The 19,939-nt window shown below is 38.0% G+C and overlaps 1 protein-coding gene across 9 annotated transcripts in view; it reads left to right on the forward strand.

Moving 5' to 3' along the window:
* The first annotated feature begins 5,362 nt into the window (after positions 1 to 5,362).
* Positions 5,363 to 19,939, forward strand: part of mef2aa (myocyte enhancer factor 2aa) — an 86,193-nt gene continuing 71,616 nt past the window's right edge. For 2 of the 9 annotated variants that reach the window (XM_053235028.1, XM_034305541.2), the window contains exons 1-2: positions 5,363 to 5,695; positions 13,359 to 13,481. The gene's annotated coding sequence lies outside the window, so the exon portion shown is untranslated. Of the gene's footprint in view, positions 5,696 to 8,340; positions 8,501 to 13,358; positions 13,482 to 19,939 lie in introns of those variants that run through there. The other 7 variants (XM_053235024.1, XM_034305539.2, XM_053235025.1 and 4 more) reach the window with 6 other exon arrangements.

Below are 19,939 nucleotides of genomic sequence, written 5' to 3' on the forward strand. Positions count from 1 at the left end.
ATCCATTATACTTTTCCAATGACTCTCAGCAGTCTTTAAAGTATTTTAGCTCATGTAATGCATGTTCATCAGCATGTAAATGCTTCCCCCTTAATCTAAAGAAATAACAGAAATCCAAAGATTAAACATGTAAACATAAAAAAGTCCATAAACATGAAAGTATGCACATAACTTTCACTTCACAGAAAAAAAAATCATGTTGCAAGGTTATATTTATGGCATCTTTGAGTTGTTTTCTTATGTACCTGCCTATATTTCAAGTTAATGAGATGGAAAGCTGTGATTTACTGCATATTTTAATTTGCATAAGAGTCCTAATCTAGAGCAGGTGTAAATGTTTTTCACACTCATGTTTAAAAAATGAGTTTGCCTGTAATTTCTGAAGAAAGATGTAATATTATGTTGGAATGAAACGAATAGATACATTTATCAATAGCATGATCATACAGTCATGTATGGAATGAATTAAGCATCAACCCTAATGTTGCAGATCAGAAGTGCAAGGAAAACAAATTTTGTTTTTGTAGACCATAAGCAAGTTTAATTCTGTGATACATGGCCTCAGGCTGAAGGAATAATGCCAATCAGTGAGAAGTGATCTGATTTTTCTGTTCTTCTTTCAGGCCCACACACAAGATTTCTAGATGTGTTTTGTGTACACTGACACACCTTTTAGTCTGGCTCTTAAATCAAATCACTAATGATAAGTAAGGAATAAAAGTTGATGGGGCATGCTGTAATAGGAAAATAATCAGTGATGAGCTGGTGTGATAAAGCCTGACATGTAGATGAGTTACTGTTACCAGCATGAAGTTGATTATTTTTCGAATACAGCATGTCTGGAAGTTTTTTATTCCTCTTATCCCACAGCAATTTGCCAACAAGCTTAATTTATTAATGACCAACCCATCCAAGCCTAAATGAGCTGTTACTATAGAGAAGATAATATATTAGAATGTGTGGATTAATATGTATATTTTATTTTATACTTCTTATTTGCCTTGCGGTCGACACCATGTCAGTGCTGCTGTTATAGAAAATTAATCAACAGTCTGACCAATCAGATTTGAGAATTCAACAGTGTGTAGTATAAGCAATTTTTTTTATCTAACGAAGGCCCATTGTGCAGATTGTTGTGCACACAATAAGGTTTTTAATATTAGAAAAAGTACTGCAATGAAAAAAGAACAGAATTATTACTGTCAATAGCAAAGGAATGTAGAGTACAGTTAGCATTTCCCCATTTATTTATTTTCTTGAACAGAAACTGAGAATAATTACTTGACAAAATGTAATCAGTTTATCAAATTAATATTTCACTGTCTAAATATTCGTAAAATAATACAGATGTATAATTTGTATGTTCTCCCTGTGTTTGGAGAACCCCAGTTTCCTCCCACTGTGGAAAAATCATGCAGGTAGGCAGATTGTCTACACTCAATTTCCTCTAGGTGTGAATGAGTGTGTGAATGAGCATGTTCATGGCACCCTGTGATGGACTGGTGTCCTTTCTGGGGTGAATTTTCCTGCCTTGTGGCCAGCGTTTCTGGGATAGGCTCCAGATCCACCATGAACCTGATGAGGATAAAACGGTTACTGAAGATGAATGAATGAATGCTATGCTTTATGTATTTATGACAATTCATATACTAACATGTAACATTACACACCAGCAGATACAAGTGTCAGTTGCATGTATGCATATATACACGCATATACTGTACATTTACACAAAGAGGCAAACATGAACATTCTTGCCTATGTGGCAGAGTTGGCAACTCCATCCCCAATCAGTTGCAATAAAGAGTATACTAATGACCTCCAGATTTGAAGAAAGGCAAAGGCAAAGAACATAACCTTTACAGTACACTCCGGTTTGCCTACATATTAGTGTCTAAGGTGTGTTCATGTCTCTTTTGTTAATGACAAAACACATTCAAAATTTGATGTTGTGGTATGAAAAACTCAACTCCCATTAAAACTCTTGCAGCCAGAGAGAAGGTAAGAAGATAGATGACCTGTGCCCTTACAGCTAGTGTTGAACACAACTGTAATTAAATTACTTTTCCCTTGAAGTAAAGTAAGGGATTATTCTTCCTTTTTAAGTAAATTACAGTTACTTATGATATACTTGCATTACATACTATATAGACAATTCTGCATAAAACTATATTGAATTTAAAATCTAAATTTATCATCTAAAGATAAAATTTGTTTTATAATTTAACTTGGCCCCTTTAACTTAAGTTCAAGGATGTCAGCCAAAACGAGTGGCTGTTTTGCTAAATGGAAATATTCCCATTACTTCATTTTTGACACATGTAGACTAGAACATCACGGTAAATTGTAAGTTATGTCCTGGGGAAAAAAACGCTATCGGCCCCTCTCCGAAGCACAAGTAACTTACTGAAGCACCTGACATGGCAACATAGACAAACACTTTTGAGTGATGCATGTACAGATGAAACTGCGGCAACCCCTGTTAAGCAGGTGAAACTTGATTTTACATCGGCAGTACAGAAAGTGTCTGGAGGTGAGCTTAAAAAACTGATTGCAGGGTACATAGTGGAAGAGATGCGGAGTAATTCTTTTTGTCAACTAAAGAAGGTTACTTTTGTCACATAATTACATATGCTCTTAAACAGTTGTGTTGAAATACTGTAACTACAGTTTTATTATGGCTTATTGAGTCAGGAGTTGCTTTTGTATTTAATAGCCCTTAATGTTAAGCCAGTTTATATCATTTGTTTACATTTGTGTATTAAAAAATGGTTTCATAAAGCTAGGCTTAATAGGCTAAACTATTCCATGTTTGACTCAAATTTAAAGAATTAAAAGAAGAGTTTCATTTCTATTGTCCATGTGGTAAAGGTTGATATGGATTTTAAAAAGTAATTAGTAATGAGTAATGCAATTACAAAGTAATTAGTCACTAATGTAAATACAATGTTGACAATGTAATTAGTAATTAATTCTTTTTTTGAAGTTACTTACCCAACACTGTTTACAGCTAAACATTTTACTATCAACATTTTAACTAGCACCTCATGGTGTACCTGATATGTGTCATGACAACAAACTCTGTTGCAACCAACCCCATTCTCCTCTATTTTTTGGCCTATAATTCTAGCATTGAAATATGTAGTAGAATAACTTGACTTTGAAATCTCAACATATGTTAAAGGACAATAGTGTGTGTGATTTAAATTGAACCAGAATTTCGTTCATGTCAATGTTAACATCAGTATTATAAATGAGTTAGAGTAGGGAACAACTGACATATCATTACTAAGAAGTCAAACTTCACTTGGTTTTCTACATTGAGTTCCCAATATGGTAAAATGCCTTTGATTTAGGTTTGTTGCTCTCTGCCATTTCAATCTTTGTTTATCAGGAGTAATTCTGCTAATGCTACCTGACAACAGCATGTCAGGGTGAATTATTCTGCTGCCATTTTGCTAGATTAATGACATTATGGACAAAATGAAAAATGGGAAAGAGGAGTTTCATTTCTGACCTTGCTCAATTTTTAATGAACTTGTTACAGTTCATGCAGAATGGCTGGCTCGTTTTTATAAATGGCATTATACAGTAGCTTCACCAAATGGTGAGATAATTACAGAGCCCCTACCATTTTTGGAAGGCAGGCACAAGGCAGGCACAAAATACAATAGAAAAATAGGAGTGTATGTAGACGGCACTAATCCATGTTCATGAGAGTTAAGAATAGAGCATAACATGGAAATGATTCAAAGTCGAAACACTAGGTATTATTATGCCATGGAATTTCTCCTCATTATCATCTAGTTTTTTTGATTTAAATAAATGTCTGATTGTGTACTGCTGCCCATATTCTTGAAAACACTAAGACATTTTTTTCTAATAAGTGAACAAGAAATATGGAAGAAAAAGCATTGTTGGGACCAACCTAATGGAAGGGGCTAACTAGAAAACCTAAGCTGATGCCTGCCTTTGAAGTAGATGAGAAAAAAAAAGTAGAACCAATCTGAAAACCTAAGTTGTTTTGATCCTCTATATCTTCATATGAATATGTGACAGTGGTGGGGGGCTGTGCAATAAGTTGGCATGCCATGCTCAGTGTTAATTACAGGCAGTAATGAGAGAGCTGAACCAGACTGCAAGACACAGGATATTTTTAGAGACCCTACATAGTTATCTAATGCACAGCCAGCATCTGCACTGACACAGAGTGCCGTGCCTTAACACCAGATTCAGTTTTTCGCTCTGCTTCATATCCTCACCTGTGGTTACGCTGGCATGCCGGGTATGGTGAAATGATAATTTCTTCACAAATTGCTGATCACTGACAAGTTCAAGAACTGTCTGCTTATTCACAGTTGGTTGATTCCTCAGTTCATCTGTGCATGCCATTTAATAGATTAGTAAACCCTTAAGAAATCACTAATTTGAAGCTTTAAACCAGTCTCTATTTATTGGCAGTGAATAAAACATGAATGAACTGTTCAGGTGCAAAATTTGTCAAAACGAGGGTTTGATGGACAGGTTTTCCAGTGGAACGAGGCAGAAGGCAGCTCTCAGCTAAAACAGATTGAGACCATGGTGGCCCAATAAAAGACATTTTGGGATTTGGGGCTGGTTCCTCTAATTAGGAAAAAGATAATGACGCATGATGCAAGACAGTGAAGCTGAAATCGTGACCTTCAATTTGTGTGTGACTGTTAGGGACTCTGTCATTCAAAAATGGAAGGATAAAACGACCTGCTCTTTTAGAGTTTGTACAGTGAATAATCCTGACTTTTGGAGTTTGTTGTGAAAGGACCATCTCTTTTTAATTGGTGCCATAGTAGCTGTGTACGCTGGAGCTATTTGTGGTGCGATACAATCTTGTAAATGTCAGCTGTCTCCTATCAGAACATGCTGAATAAAATTTGTGCAGTTTGTCGGATCTCTTTCACCCAAAACTGTTATTGAATATATTATATAATAAAATAATTGTAGCTACTAATTGAGGTTTGTTCTTTCCTGTATTGTATATACAGCTGAAGCTGAAATGATGTGACAATAAATAAAATACACTAAACATAGTAAAAAGGAATTTGTTGATTTTGATTACAAAATCATGAAACTGATCACTAGACACTTGCAAACAAGAATTTGTCCTTCTCATGTTAAAAGTCATGTACTCTTCCCCTCAATTTCTCACTTGTATTAATAATCAAAACAAAAAGGCACCCAACACCCTTTGTGTGTGACAGCTGCGGCTGGTCACAAGCACTCCCCAGAGCCAAGTCATGTAACACACACACACACACACACACACACACACACACACACAAACACTTGTGTCCTGAGTGTGTGTGTCCATCTGGGATCCTAGCCTTCAAACTGCTGTGACTGAGCTCCCTCCCGGCAGAAAGACCAGGGAACGAGGGGAGACAGAGTGTGTAAAGGAAAGCCTCACAGGGGTGAGGAGGAAGCTGTCCAAAGCCAGCTGGCCTGGCTTTGAGAAAAGCAAGAGGAAAAGCAAGAGAAGCAGGAAAGCAGGAAAAAGAAAGGTACAAAAAAAAAAGGAGTGAAAGAAAGTATTAAGGTTATAGAAAGTTTCTGGGTGTTAGAAGGAAGTGTGGCCTAGCTGAAGTGAAGACAGACACATGTGGAGAAGGCCTTTACAGCAGGTTCTGTGAAGGCAGCAGCAGCACCACAGTAGATACAGGTGAGATATGACATGGGGTTTGGGAGAAAAGTACACTTAAATGTTCATTATTAGCATGACCTCACTGACCCATGCTATAATGCAAGTTATATTGTAACATAAAATAATATGCTAATTTGTACTGTACACATTAAAGGGTGTATCCCAAATGCTGCATATGAGATTTCTTATTACAATTCATTCTAACAAGTAATGAAAACTTAAAAGGACTTGTCATTTGCCAAGGTGTATGTAGATTCTGCTTCATTAATAAGGATGTTTGAGAAATAAATGCCTTAACTTGGTGCTGTTGTATCCTACTCACTAGATGACTTAATATATCCATTTAGCTAATTGTCAAAGAATGATAAAGGGCACAAAGGTGTTAAATAATATTACCTTAACAAAATGATCAAGATCATCATGTGTTTGAGTTTTCAATATGCTTCCAAATGTATGTGGTCTGATTTAAGGGTAGTGCAAGGTCACTGCATGTATCTCATCAATTCTAATAAGAAATATGTGCTGACAAATTCTACATTTAATCCATACTGTTGCATTCACAGCAGTCATGAAATAACAGTATAACCTCATGAAGGCTTTTGTGGCGAACAAGTAATAAGTAAAATATGTCCTGCTTTGCTCACACTAATCTCACGACCACAGGTGGCTGGGGTTTAGTGTAGGCGGCGAAGTCTCTGGTGCCAGCAAGTGTGGTGTATATGTGCCCAGCCCTTCATGGCATTTCGTTTATAGGCAGCAACAGCTTCAACAGGGCTGAAAGAGGGAAATAGATAGGGATGAATAAACTCACAGAAATGCACATGAAGAATATAAGGAAAAATACTGCCTGTACTTGCATCAGAGTAAACACGGGTATCCTCTGCACAGACATTCTACAGTTCCCTGCACTGACAACTAAAATATGTTTAATTGCTGTACTTGCTTCATTATGTTAAATCCACCTTTAATGTTGGACTGTGAATTGGTGTATTTTGATACGCTCCCATAGTAGAAGTGTATTGTGGTTATAACAAACAATAACAACACAACCAAATGTGATCTTTATCTTAATATGATGAGTTGTGCTGATGGTTTGATTTAAGCACGCCTATCACTGTTAGGAAAAAATCTTCCAAAAATAAATAATAATTAATGTTTTTCAAGTAAATAAATTATGTAATTTATTGTATAAAATATAAACTCAACTATTTTGTCCAACTAAAATTATTAAACATTATAATTTATTTATTTTCTACAATTATTTCAATTTCTCCCCACTTTATCATGCCTAACACTAGCTCACGAAGGCAATCACTCCAAATTGCCTTCAAATTCAATCAGAGCTGGTGAATGTAATTTTTTTTTGGACCATCAAATGTCTCATAATTTTTACTCAATTCCATTAACCTTTTTTTTTTCTTTGGTTAATGCACCTAATAAGTGAACAGTTGGATCAGCTAAAATGTCTCTAGTTTGTCACTGAAATGACATAGCAACATTTTATTTTTTTTTAATGTATTATTTTATTTTATTCTGTTATTTGTCTATAAACTGCTTGTTTACTGTATGGAACATTAATGTAATAGTTATTTCCAGTCAAATCAGAGCCCCAAATGCTTTGGACTAACATAAATGTACTTGATTATATTCATTTGTAATATGGATATATAACTTAGTTATACTGAGCAATAAAAAGGTCCAAGATGTAAATACAGAAATAGTATGAAAAATGAGACCAAAACAGCCAAGCCATCTTAACTCCATTGCCTGGGTTTTACAGTAGTTATATATCATCATGCAAAATGAATTGCATATTTACTGCTACATCATTATAACTGCAGAGTCGGATAAGAAGTTCAGTTTAAAGAAAGAAGTGATTTAGTCAAGTGAATTGATCTGCTCTTGACAACCTGGGTATGAGCACCTTGCTCCTTTAAATCCCGGTCAAAACAACTCGTGCTGTGTAGCACCACACCTCTTCCTCAACTCCTGCAAACTTACACGTGACTGTGCCACACGCGACGTAAGCGTAGCCTACCTCATTTCTCTGATTGGCCACTGACAAAGCGATTACGAATCCTATTGGTCGAGACGGCTGTCACTTTAGAAGAGCCGGTCCTATTGTTGCTGTTGTATTCTATTACTGACGTCAATGGTATCTAAGGCTGCTTAGCCTTCAACTACAATAAATATTTAAGTACTTTACTGTAGCGCGGTCTACAACAAATAAGCAGAAGTTGCGTAGTTAGTTTGTCTTTATGAGATTGTGTATAAATGTTACCTTTTTTGGGCACTTTTTTGTGTCTGTTTTGTGTCCGCCCAGTATTTTAAGCGTGTTTCCTGTACTTTGAGCTTTTTTTTTTTTCCACCATCTCTTTTAAACAGGTGATGTCACATGTCAGCTTCGGAAGAGTTTCCTGTTTTTCAGTAACTTATCTAGTGCTCACTGGTCCCTTTGCTGTCTAAAACACGTTAAACAGTTTTAAACAAACCCTTTTGGAGCCCAAATGTGTTTTTTGTGTGTGTTTTTTTGTTTTAAGCGACTCACTATGCCACCCATAAGTTTCCATATCAAGTTGCTAATTGAGACACGAGCAGGAGGAGAGGGTGGGGCTTGTGTGACTTCGTCTAGTGGCGTCACATTTCGGAGGCGGGGCTTTTGTTTGACAAGAGCCTGCTTCTTCGGAGTTTGTTCGCGTCCCGAAAATAGAAAGCAGCTCTGCGTGTCAATGTGACTGAAAATACATTTATGTCGCTCCGCGTCCCCGCGACTCACTGATACACCGTATCTATATCCAGCGAGGGAGTGCGGAGGAAAAAAGGGTGAGTAGCAAAAATAGCAACAATGTTCCAGAGTGAGTTGGTGTGAGACAGAGAAAGCGCAAGAGGGAGTAGTGGAGTGCGTTTAGGGAGCACGAATTCACCGCGTACACTACAGACAGGACAGTTCACGAGCGTTTAATGAACACATTTTGTGTGTCAGTAGTTATGAAAAAGGCGTATTTTTGATGCTTTTGCTGTGCGTTTATAAACTTTGTTGGGAATTTGATCCCGTCCGTGTAGGTGTTACGGTATAATGTAGCGGAGAGGACGCGCGCGCGCTGTCAGCTTGCCGCTCGTGTTCGTGTTTTTTTTTTTTTTTTATATTTATTTATTTTAATTTCGCATCAAAACACTCGTGGTTTACATTGTAGTTGTTTATGGAAAATTTGATACTTAAGATACATTAGACGGCAGATGAAATATGAAAGTTCTTTAGGCGCTGTAGTGTTCGTTCTGAGATTATTAACCAGGTCCAGTCCTCTGTGCTGGAAGGTGGAGGTGTGATGAGATGAACACACCGAGATCTGCGCCTTGACTTTTCTTCCTAATGGCGTAAACAGTGTGTGTTCTGCTTTTGGGAAGAGAACTTTGACTCCAGGAGTCGATGCCAGTGGCTGAAGTTCTTTTAAGTAAACCCTTTAGCTGCCTTTTAGCTCTTAAAAACAGCTGCCCTTCCTTATCCTGTCAGCCTGAGCGCACAAAATAGGCTCCATGTTTACTATTTGGCCATTATTAAGTAAATAAAGCTGCACTAATTTCTGATCCATGTTTGAATTTTATGTTAGACAGCAAATCTACCTTCATACCTTATCCAAAGTAATGCTGGTGTTGAATTTACATCCACAATGTAGCATGAAAAGTTACAGTACTGAATATCCAGCAGCAGTGTTGCATGAGTAGTTACAGTACTGAATATCCAGCAGCCGTGTTGCATGAGAAGTTACAGTACTGAAAATCCAGCAGCAGTGTTGCCTGAGAAGTTACAGTACTGAATATCCAGCAGCAGTGTTGCATGAGAAGTTACAGTACTGAAAATCCAGCAGCAGTGTTGCCTGAGAAGTTACAGTACTGAATATCCAGCAGCAGTGTTGCCTGAGAAGTTACACTACTGAATATCCAGCAGCAGTGTTGCATGAGTAGTTACACTACTGAATATCCAGCAGCAGCGTTGCCTGAGAAGTTACAGTACTGAATATCCAGCAGCAGCATTGCATGAGTAGTTACAGTACTGAATATCCAGCAGCAGTGTTGCACGAAAAGTTACAGTACTGAATATCCAGCAGCAGTGTTGCATGAACTCTTCTAACAGTACTGAATATCCAGCAGCAGTGTTGCATGAAATGTTACAGTACTGAATATCCAGCAGCAGCATTGCATGAGTAGTTACACTACTGAATATCCAGCAGCAATGTTGCATGAAAAGTTACAGTACTGAATATCCAGCAGCAGTGCTGCATGAACTCTTCTAACAGTACTGAATATCCAGCAGCAGTGTTGCATGAGGAGTTATAGTACTGAATATCCAGTAGCAGTGTTGCATAAAAAGTTACAGTACTGAATACCCAGCAGCAACGTTGCATAAAATGTTACAGTACTGAATATCCAGCAGCAGCATTGCATGAGTAGTTACAGTACTGAATATCCAGCAGCAGTGTTGCATGAACTCTTATAACAGTATTGAATTATTTTCTACATTTACTGTTTGTTGTACTGTTTGAACTGAATTATTGAATAAATCAGTGTTAAATGAACTTTTGCAGTGTTGAGTGTAGCCCTTAAACTTCCAGATTTTCATCCTAAATCATACAGTTCAGTGCTATAAATGATTTACTAACTACAGTGAAATGATTAGGAAAGTTAGTTAGAAATGTGTCTGGATGTGATGTGTTTTTAAGGGGTTGAACAAACTCTTACTGTGTTGAATTAAATGCTACAGTGTTCAATAAGCTCTTATAGTGTTAAATTAAATGAGTGTTAATTGATCTCATACTGTGTTGAATTTACACCTTAAACTTCCATCTCATTAGTCAGTTCTTATCCTAAAACATATTGTTCAGTGACTGCTATAAATTATTTAGCAGCTCTAAAACAAATGAAATTTATGGGAACAACATTTTATGAGAGTTACAAGCGTGAGAATTGTATCCGGACACACTGACAGACTCGGGGTTAATTCTTTCAGTGTTTAACACACTCTGACTGTGTTGAAATAAATACTACAGTATTCAGTAAGCTCTTACAGTGTTAAGTTATATATGAGTGTGGATTGAACACTTTTACAATGTTGAATTAAAAAAAAATTACTGTATTTAATTAAATATTAAAATACCGAGTGAACATGGCTACATGGGCTATTGTGTTGAATGAACATTTTCGGAGTTAAATGAACAATTTGAAACAAACTTGTAGTGTATTAACCTAGAATTTCCAGTGTTTGTTTGTGTTCAGATGGATTTATGAGGCTTTTCGCTGTGTGGTCAGTCTTCGTGTATTCCCGAGAGCAGGCACATAGTGTCCTGGTGGTGCTCAGTTGGCACGGTTTGATGGAAAACTGGAGCCGGAGTCTCTTGAGAGCAGCGCTAATTGATGCCATCAATTATAGCGCAATAATATGTTCATTTCTGATTTGATTTAATGTTATTCATAATGTCAGGTCGCCTTGTTAAGCACAAGCGAGAGGTCCGTCTCATTCTTGGCACCACGCTTCTCACACAGCCACAGGGTCACCACCGCTACACACTTATTCAGTTTAATGAATTTCTGAAGCACTGTTCATACAGTAAGTGATTATGAGTAACTCAGTGCTTTAAGGAAAAATGCAGCAGTCCAGAGCAGGATGTCTTGTTAATTATGTTTCATGATAGCTCCGAATGCCTGCAAACAGTAATACCAACTAGAAAAAGACTAAGCTAAATGGAAGTAGAAATATAGTAAGTTAGTATAGTAAATTAATTATGGTAAAATTATTGTATTTTTTTATATAAATAATTATCTTATTTTAACTACAGGTAATATTGCACTAAAATGTGTCTGTGGCTGGATGAAATATTGTTAAATACCTCATCCCATTAACATATATACACATTAATCAATTTGATTTACAGTAAAACATATGAAATTGTGGAGGATTTCATGAATTCCTACAAGTCTGAATGAACTGTTACTAACCGTTCCTGTAAACTGCTGATTCTTACTAGAAGGTGTTAGTTTTGTGCACAGTGAAAGCAAAAATGTGAAATTAACTCACGAGTTCCTACGCTGTGGGTGATTTTATGTTGCGAATATCGTGGTAGTTTCCTTGCTCCCTTTTTGTACTTACTGTCAGTTCAAACATGCTTGATTTTTTTTTCCGCACGCCTTTCGACTAAGATTATAGATCAGATAGATAGGAAACTGCAGTATTGCCACGTGAAATGAGAAATTTTCAATTTTGATGGCCAAAAGTGCTTAATAAAACAATCAGCCGCTCATTTCTTAACATCCCTGGTCATTTTTTCTAAACGTATTCGTCACCCATCGGTCCTCATGCATCACCATGTGTATTGTTTTCTCAATTTTCAGTAGCAGTATTGCACATAAGCACTGCTAGCTGCTGCTGTAGCAATAAAGGAACTTAAGGAGAAAATGACACTAAATTAATTCCAATAAAATATTCAATAAGGTAACAATAAGATACAGCTGATTTTTTTTTAATGATAAAAATGAAATTCTTATGAGCAGTGTTTACCTCTCAGACTGACTATTAATTTTGAAAGAGGCTCAGGCCAGTGGTCAAGGCCTTGTCTGGCACTAGATGCAGAATTTTTTTAGCTACACAGAAAAGATGCTAATAGATTGTGCAGCAGTTTTTAGGGCTAGTCTAAAACGAATAGCAGATAAAAGCTCAGCTCTGGAGCATGAGGACTCACTCCAAATTAGACCTGCTCTGGATGTATTGGACTGGTCCCAAGCCACACTAAAGTAAATAAGAAGTAAAGAATGCTATCAAGCTCAAGACATATACAGTATGCTTTCTTAACCGAGGGATGTGGTGTCTGTGAAACGGACTGATTAATAATTCCCATATCGTACTGTGAAGAAGAATGAATGTTTCACTGTTTCAGTTTGGCGAGAATGCAGCACCAACCAGGTCACTGTAAAACTCGAGCTGTAAAGAACGATTCTTTTCTCATTCATATTCATCATGGTCACCTCCCTTGTAATATTTATAAAATATGAAATCTTTTCAAACCTGCAAAAATTATACATATATACACATATATATAATATCTTTATCTATCTATCTATCTATCTATCTATATATGCATATATATATATATATATATATATATATATATATATATATATATATATATGTATATATGTATGTATATATGTATGTATATATATATATATATATATATAAAATGTGTGTGTGTATTTACTTACAAAATGCTGGTAAAATGATATGTGCTTTGTGTGTACATGCTTGCTTGGTTGTCAGATATGCACAGAATAAAGTAGTGCAGGAGAGGAATTGTGTGAAGCAGGTTGGGTGTGTGTGTGCGTGTGTGTGTGTGTTGGGGTGTGGGGGGGATTTGAACATCTCCTGCCATGCTCTTCACAGCACTCCTCCATCTAACAGTCTGCTCTCAGCTTCTTCCAGGATAGAGGAAGGGTGAGAGAAAGAGAGAGAGAGAGAGACAGAGACAGAGAGAGAGGGAGAGAGAGGGAGGCTGGAGTGTGTGGGCGAGTCTGATCTGCAATTAACGCTGGCTGTCAGAAGGAGAAGGCTGGCGTTTACACCGTCGCTTCTGAATCACTGAGTGCAACACTTTCCTCCTCCCCCCCAACCCCCACCCCCACCCCCCTCCTCCAGGAAAATTTCTTTCCCAAGGAGGAGGAACCAGCAGGAAGCGAAGTGCTGCGCAGGAAGGAAGAGTGCAAGATTCGAGCTGGACTTTGGGGCCTGAACGAAGTTTGTCTGCGCCTCGATCAGTGGGTGAGTCCTGTTTTTTTTTTCTTTTTCTTTTTCTTTTTCTTTTTCTTGCTTTCTGTCTCGTTTGTATTGTGCGGCTGTTTTGAGACAACCCAATAAAGTTGTTTTGTTTTTTTTTTTTTTCGGTACAGCTTGGAATTCAACTGCTACTCCCTCTGTGCTTTGAATACACAAACATAATGATGATGCATGATTGATAGTACAGCTGTGAAGTGGGCAGAGGAAATCCAGTGTGCAGAGTGAATCTTCTGCCTGCGTTTCAGTACTGCAGTGATTTCTAATGTGTCGCTTTGCAAGAATATTGCAGTTCTTGTTTTGGTCACGTTGCAACACTCGGCTCTTAAGTGTCAAACTGGCATCTACCTAGAATGTCTTTAGCATGTTGTTGTTAAGGATGCTGCATTTGACAATACTCTTTTTTGACAAAAACATGGGCTTGATTTGATAATTAAGTGAAAATTTTAAAGCTGTTGTCCCAAGCAGTCACTGTCTCCGTACTGAACACATCATCATCATCATCATCATCATCGTCATCATCATTGCTCGCTCATACACCCTTGTGGAAGGCCGGCCCTTTTTCTCAGAGTAAAGTGTGAAGGCACTTTGACAAATGTGCTCCAAATATTTCCCAGATCAGCTGTAAGGAATGCGCCATACTTTTGGCTCATGTCCATTAAACACTCGCTAGTTTCTTGTTTTGTTTTAACATCTCTCTCTCTCTCTCTCTCTCTCTCCCACACACACACACACACACACACTCTCTCTCACTCTCTGTCTCTCTCTCTCTCTCTCTCACACACACACACACACACACATACACACACACACTCTCACTCTCTCTCTCTCTCTCTCTCTCTCTCTCTCACACACACACACACACACACACACACACACACACACACACACACACACACACTCTTGGTCTCTCTCGATCTTGCAAATGCTCATGGCCAGCGTGATTCATTGTTTACTGGTGCATCACCGTTGAGCTGGAGATTCCAGCATTCTCCCGTGAGACCTGGAGGCAGGATGCAGAATCTTGAACCCAGCAGATAATGTTTTAGCCATAGTTTTGCTTGTGTGGGCAACACTGAGACACCTCACTGAGGGTCTTTTATTGAATAACAAAATGGCCTAAATGAAGCTGAGAAGGGCAGGACTATGAATATGTACTGCTCTAGTGCACCCTTCTGGGTGATTTAGCCACCAGAGACCTTCCTATTCATTATCTGTGGGCTCTGGGTCGGCGAGCTAAGCTAGTGGAATGCACTGTGTCCCTGCGGGTTAGGCCCAGTATTCGGCCTCAACGAGTAGCTTCAAAACAAGAAACCTCTGGCTGCCCCTCATCTTGCTGCATGTTTGATACTAAAAAGGTTACCTCAGGACACAAGAAACATGCTAAGCAAACAAAAAGATCACTGCTTAAGACCCGTTGAAAATATTAGCTCCTCGTCACTTTTCCGCCACCTCAGTGCTTCACACAAACTTGAGCTTGTTATGGCCTGTAAATAGGCTTTACTGAGACTTGCCAAATAAAACCAGCTATCAGGATCTTTGGCACCACAGTTTGAACTTTATTCGGTAGCTCCTTAACATGTAGCGATGATAATTTCCAAACCCATTGGCCTTGAGATTAGCGAGCAACTTTGGCATGGGCCTCAGCGCCACATGTGTTTTATAAATACTGCACACTTTCAGAAATGTGGATTAAGTTTCAAAGTGAATATTCATCAAATCATATTTAAACATGTAGCCGATGATTATACATTTTCTTGTGGGGAATCTGGGCGGCGCTAAGTTATAATTAAACAAGAACATGTGAGAGGGACTTCCAGTGGCAAATTATCTGGCTAGCCCCATGTCAGCTGAATATATTTTTGTTGCTCCATTTTTATATACCTGGAAAAGCCTTTTGGATAGTCACGCATTGATGGTCATCTGCCTTATTAAGAACTTAATTTAGAAATGCATGTTGGAACAAGTAAAGAATGATGGCTTAATTAACAGACAAACCCAAATGCTTTTAATTAGGGATGGCTTTTGTGGACCTGAAAAATAAAATCTTAGGCTAAGTGTGTTGCCATGTTACGTTTGTACGTCAAACCGAAAGAATTTGTGATAGGTGAGTATTTTGTTGGCCAAAAGCATTTGACTTTATTTAAAATTATTGAATGCTGGAGGGTTGATAGGTTTTTAGAAAACCCGTGTGGTTGCACAATTCCAGAGACACACTGTATAAAAATCTCAAGAAATTTGAAGATGTTCAAGAAAAGAGATTTTTATTATGTTTTTATATAGAAAAGACAAGTGTCTCTTCCTTAGATCACATGTACAACCTTTTTTTTGTAAATCATTACATTTAATTTATAAATTTGGCTTGATATAACTGATATCATGTACTCCTTTCTACCAGGCAGGATGACGTTTTCATGACTTACTTGCTGCCTTCCACACCTCCACGCTAACCCAGTTTGACCTGTGAAACACCACGGCTCTGTCACATGCACTAAAAAGAATGAACACAAATCCCCATGTAACACCATCCACAGGAGCAGCTGACGTTTACGCACTCTGCTAAGAGTGTGGGTGGTGCATTTAGCTGAAACTATGAGTCTCTCCTGACCTTTCGACTGCCCTTGCTCTTGACCTGCGCTTGTAAGCCATCTCATACGGCTCGATCAGCACATGCACTGCTGAGCGGAGAAGAGCAGCTTAGGGATCGATGTGCTCTCTCCTGTCCTGTCCTCTTTACCCTTCCTTTCCTGCAGGCGTGAAGGAAGTGTCCTCACGAGGTGACTGGGTATGCACCGATAATCAGCTATACAGTATACAGTCATTATTAGAAAGTACTTTTTTTTTTTTTTTTTTTTCTTCACACTTCAACATACTACCGTTGCACGTCTACTTTAATTGTGGCAGCCATTTAGGTAGAGAGTAAGTGAGGGCAACATTTACACCCTCAAAGTAAAGAAAGTTCCACTTGGCAGCAATATTTTAAAGTTTCCAATTTTGTGCAGTGCCAGCATCTCTGCAAAGGTGACTTCATAATTCCATTCAGTTATGTGAGAATTTGAAAAAAATAAAATTCTGTTGGAAGTACGTGATTAATAACGTGAATTATATTTATATTAGTTGTTAAATATTAAATAATTTAAATTATAATTTAAATTATTTATAAATAATTGTAATTAATTTAAATTAGTATAAATAATATAAACAATTAATTAATATAAAGAATTTAAATAATTTAAATATTAAATAATTTAAATAATTTACATTAATACATATTTAAATAGTTAAATATTTCGATTTTCTATATATTATGTTTTCTAACATTGTTTGTAGCAGTTTAGGGTGGTAATGGAGCAGAGGGTAACGTTGCTGTCTGACAGCTCCAGGGTCCCCATTTCAACCCCGAGTTCAGGATGTCAGTGTTGAGTTTCTGTGTATGTTCTTCCTGTGTCCGTGTGGGTTTCCTCTGGGTTCTCCGGTTTCCTCCCACTTCGGAAAAACATGCGTGTAAGAGGATTTGCTCCACCGAGTTGCCCCTGTGTGTGAGTATGTGTCCGTGCATGGTTTTCCTGTCTCGCTCCCAGCGCTCCTAGGATAGGCTGTAATATCAGTCTTGTCCTCACCCTGTAGTTCAGGCACAGTGTGTCTGTTTTGTAGTCGGACGTCAAAGAGTGTGTATAAGTGGTGTGTTTAAACTCAGAGCCAGAACAGTGGTCCAAATCTGCAGCTAATCCTCTTTGCACCCCACACTGATCCTCCTCTCTACCTCCTCGTGCTGCTGCTCACTCCGGGTTGAGAGAGAGGGCTTTGCTCACTGCCCCACCAAAATAAAACGAAAACACGGAGGAGCTAATTGGCCTTGTTCACCACTGGGTGACTCAGTGTAGATTACATCATTTTTCCCACTCCAGCACTTGCCTTTGGCCTGATCTGTGCAACTGATGCTGCATCTACTGCTGTAAGCACTTTTAGCTGAGTTTTTGTTAACATAAGCATTAATGTCACTGTTAGCAGACACAATTGTTGTGTGTTAACGTAGGCTGTGATTAGTTCTGTTTAACTCTTTTCTTTCTTTCTTTCTTTTTTTTTTTTTAAACCTGTGATTGGCATTCCTGATGGAGACCAGGTTTGATATATTAGTAGGAAAACTATTTATCAGTGAAATCTGGCTTTATGGTGTTGATGTGGAGGCCATAGCTGAGAGGCAGTGCCCATCTTTGTTTCATATCTCCTCATGCTGTTTTCATAGTGAGTCTCGGGGGATCGCCACTCAGCCCACTATCTTTAGAAGCCTCTCTATGTCCCTTTATTACTGCAGGCTTTGCAGGAATGGGTAGTAAATATAAAATGTGTCACTAAGGGATAAGGAAAAATGCAAAGTTTCAATAAGTTTGAATGAAGCTACTTTTAGCAAACAACTTATTCTGAGTTTTCCTTTTCTCTACTTACCTTTACTGAATATTATGCCACTGTACAAATAGTATATATATTTATATATATATTTTTAGTTTACAAGTGTTCTGGCTCAAATACTAATCACTGAGAGGGCGTATGATTATTTTATGTGTCCTGAGGTGCAGACTGTTAATATATATAACACAGGCTCAACCGAGGTGTAAATGTTGATCTAATGAACTCACATTATGAGATAAAACATAGTGAATCATATAAAGGTCATCAAATACACTTGTATTAAGTTGACAAACTTTAATATTTATTATGCAGTTTCAAATAATGCATTTTCAAATAATGTTTTACAAAGGGGAAAAAAGCTCAACTGCTCTGGGGTCATATCATACAATCAATCACAAGAGTTGCATGGCAGGAAATGGGGCTTCTGAGGTGCTCCCAGGAGAGTTTCTGACACACACACCCACACACACACACACCCACATATACACACACATACACACACACACACACAAGGGGCTGATGGCTCTGCACGATGCAGTCTGCACCTGTGTTCTGCACCCCCATGTCTCATTACCCCTGCTCTAGCTTCAAACCGCAGCTGTGTTTTGCGCTGCATGTCATGTTGCATGTTCAGAATATCTGAGCTGGATTGTGTTCTGTCAAGTGTGCACTTCGTGAGTGACATATTCCTAAAGCCTGCTCCATGATTACATTGCCATTTGTTTGAAATGAGTAGTTCAGCTTCTCTTACCAGCATATGTGACTAAACAAGGCCTTCTTACCTTAGCTCTGTGGAGGCTTGTAACGGGGAGTGAGAATTTTATTAGGTACTAGTAGTTCTCACTCTGATCACGTCACTGAGTTCTTAGACGTTCCTCAATAGCGGGCTGACGTCACCCAGAGCAGAAAACATGTTTGGCACTTCAGGAACAAAGCCCAAGATATTCGCTGTTCTTGGGTGTGACTTTTTTGTTTAACATTATATGCTACTAGAGACATGCTCTAATTGTTGCTGAGTTTCAACATCAACATTTTATCTGACTGGTTTATTTCCTACATACTCATTCTTCAGTTCAATATCTATTATAAATCAGGGCAGCCCAAAGGTATAGCATATCCTTTTTTCTTGTTTTAAATGATCATTTACGCAGTGCATAGTTTGGCGCCTCTGATGTAGTAGGAAGTGTGGCGTCTTCAATCGTTCATGTGGCCCTTGGAGAGGAGAAAAAAGACCGATCTGTGTTTGGCTACCAGAAAGTTTAGTGTTCAAGTCAAGGAGTTTAAGCTCAATTTTTGCTTCCATCAAAACAGGCTTTCAGTGCCTGCAAAGCATTGGAAAGACACTTTGGATAGGTCAGAGCATGGCTGGCCAGTAGAGACGTGAGAATGAGCTGGGGAATTTATCTACAGTTACTAGGTGAGATGGTAGCTTGTAACTAGTGAAACTATTTTATTGGCCAAGACAGACAACCACTACATCATTACATTTTCTTAACGTATTCTACATGTTTTTGAACCACCGATGAATGTAGAAAATGAAACAATGTGCTAGTTAGTCATTAAAATAGTCTTACAAGTCTGTGTTTTGGAGCCAGCTTTCTCTATTCCAGTCAGCACAGTGTTTGTTGACTTAGATTAACTTGTAATTTAACAACTAACTGCATTTTTAAATGGGTTTGTCCATTCAAGTTTAAATCATTATATAGGTATGAGAAGAGTCATAGTACAAGTGTTTCACCATAATTGAGCTCTGAGTATAATTCAAAATACTAGAATCATGCTTTCAGATAAATGTATTCCATTAAGCAATGTGATTTATTATCTTCTTTGGATGAGGCTGCAGCATAAATGGCAACTTTCTCGTCTCAGTTGAAACATCGCCCCTTTTTTTTTAAACAAACAACAGTAAAACATGTACTTTCACATAGCACGCTTCACCGTTTACCAACAGCCTCATTGTTTGATGGACAGGTAAGATCATCCTACACTGTGAATGCTCAGGGATTTCCAAAGTTCATTTCAGATGGCTCTCATTA

The sequence above is a fragment of the Pangasianodon hypophthalmus genome, chromosome 6 (assembly GCF_027358585.1).
Source record: "Pangasianodon hypophthalmus isolate fPanHyp1 chromosome 6, fPanHyp1.pri, whole genome shotgun sequence".
Taxonomy (NCBI): Eukaryota; Metazoa; Chordata; class Actinopteri; order Siluriformes; family Pangasiidae; genus Pangasianodon; species Pangasianodon hypophthalmus.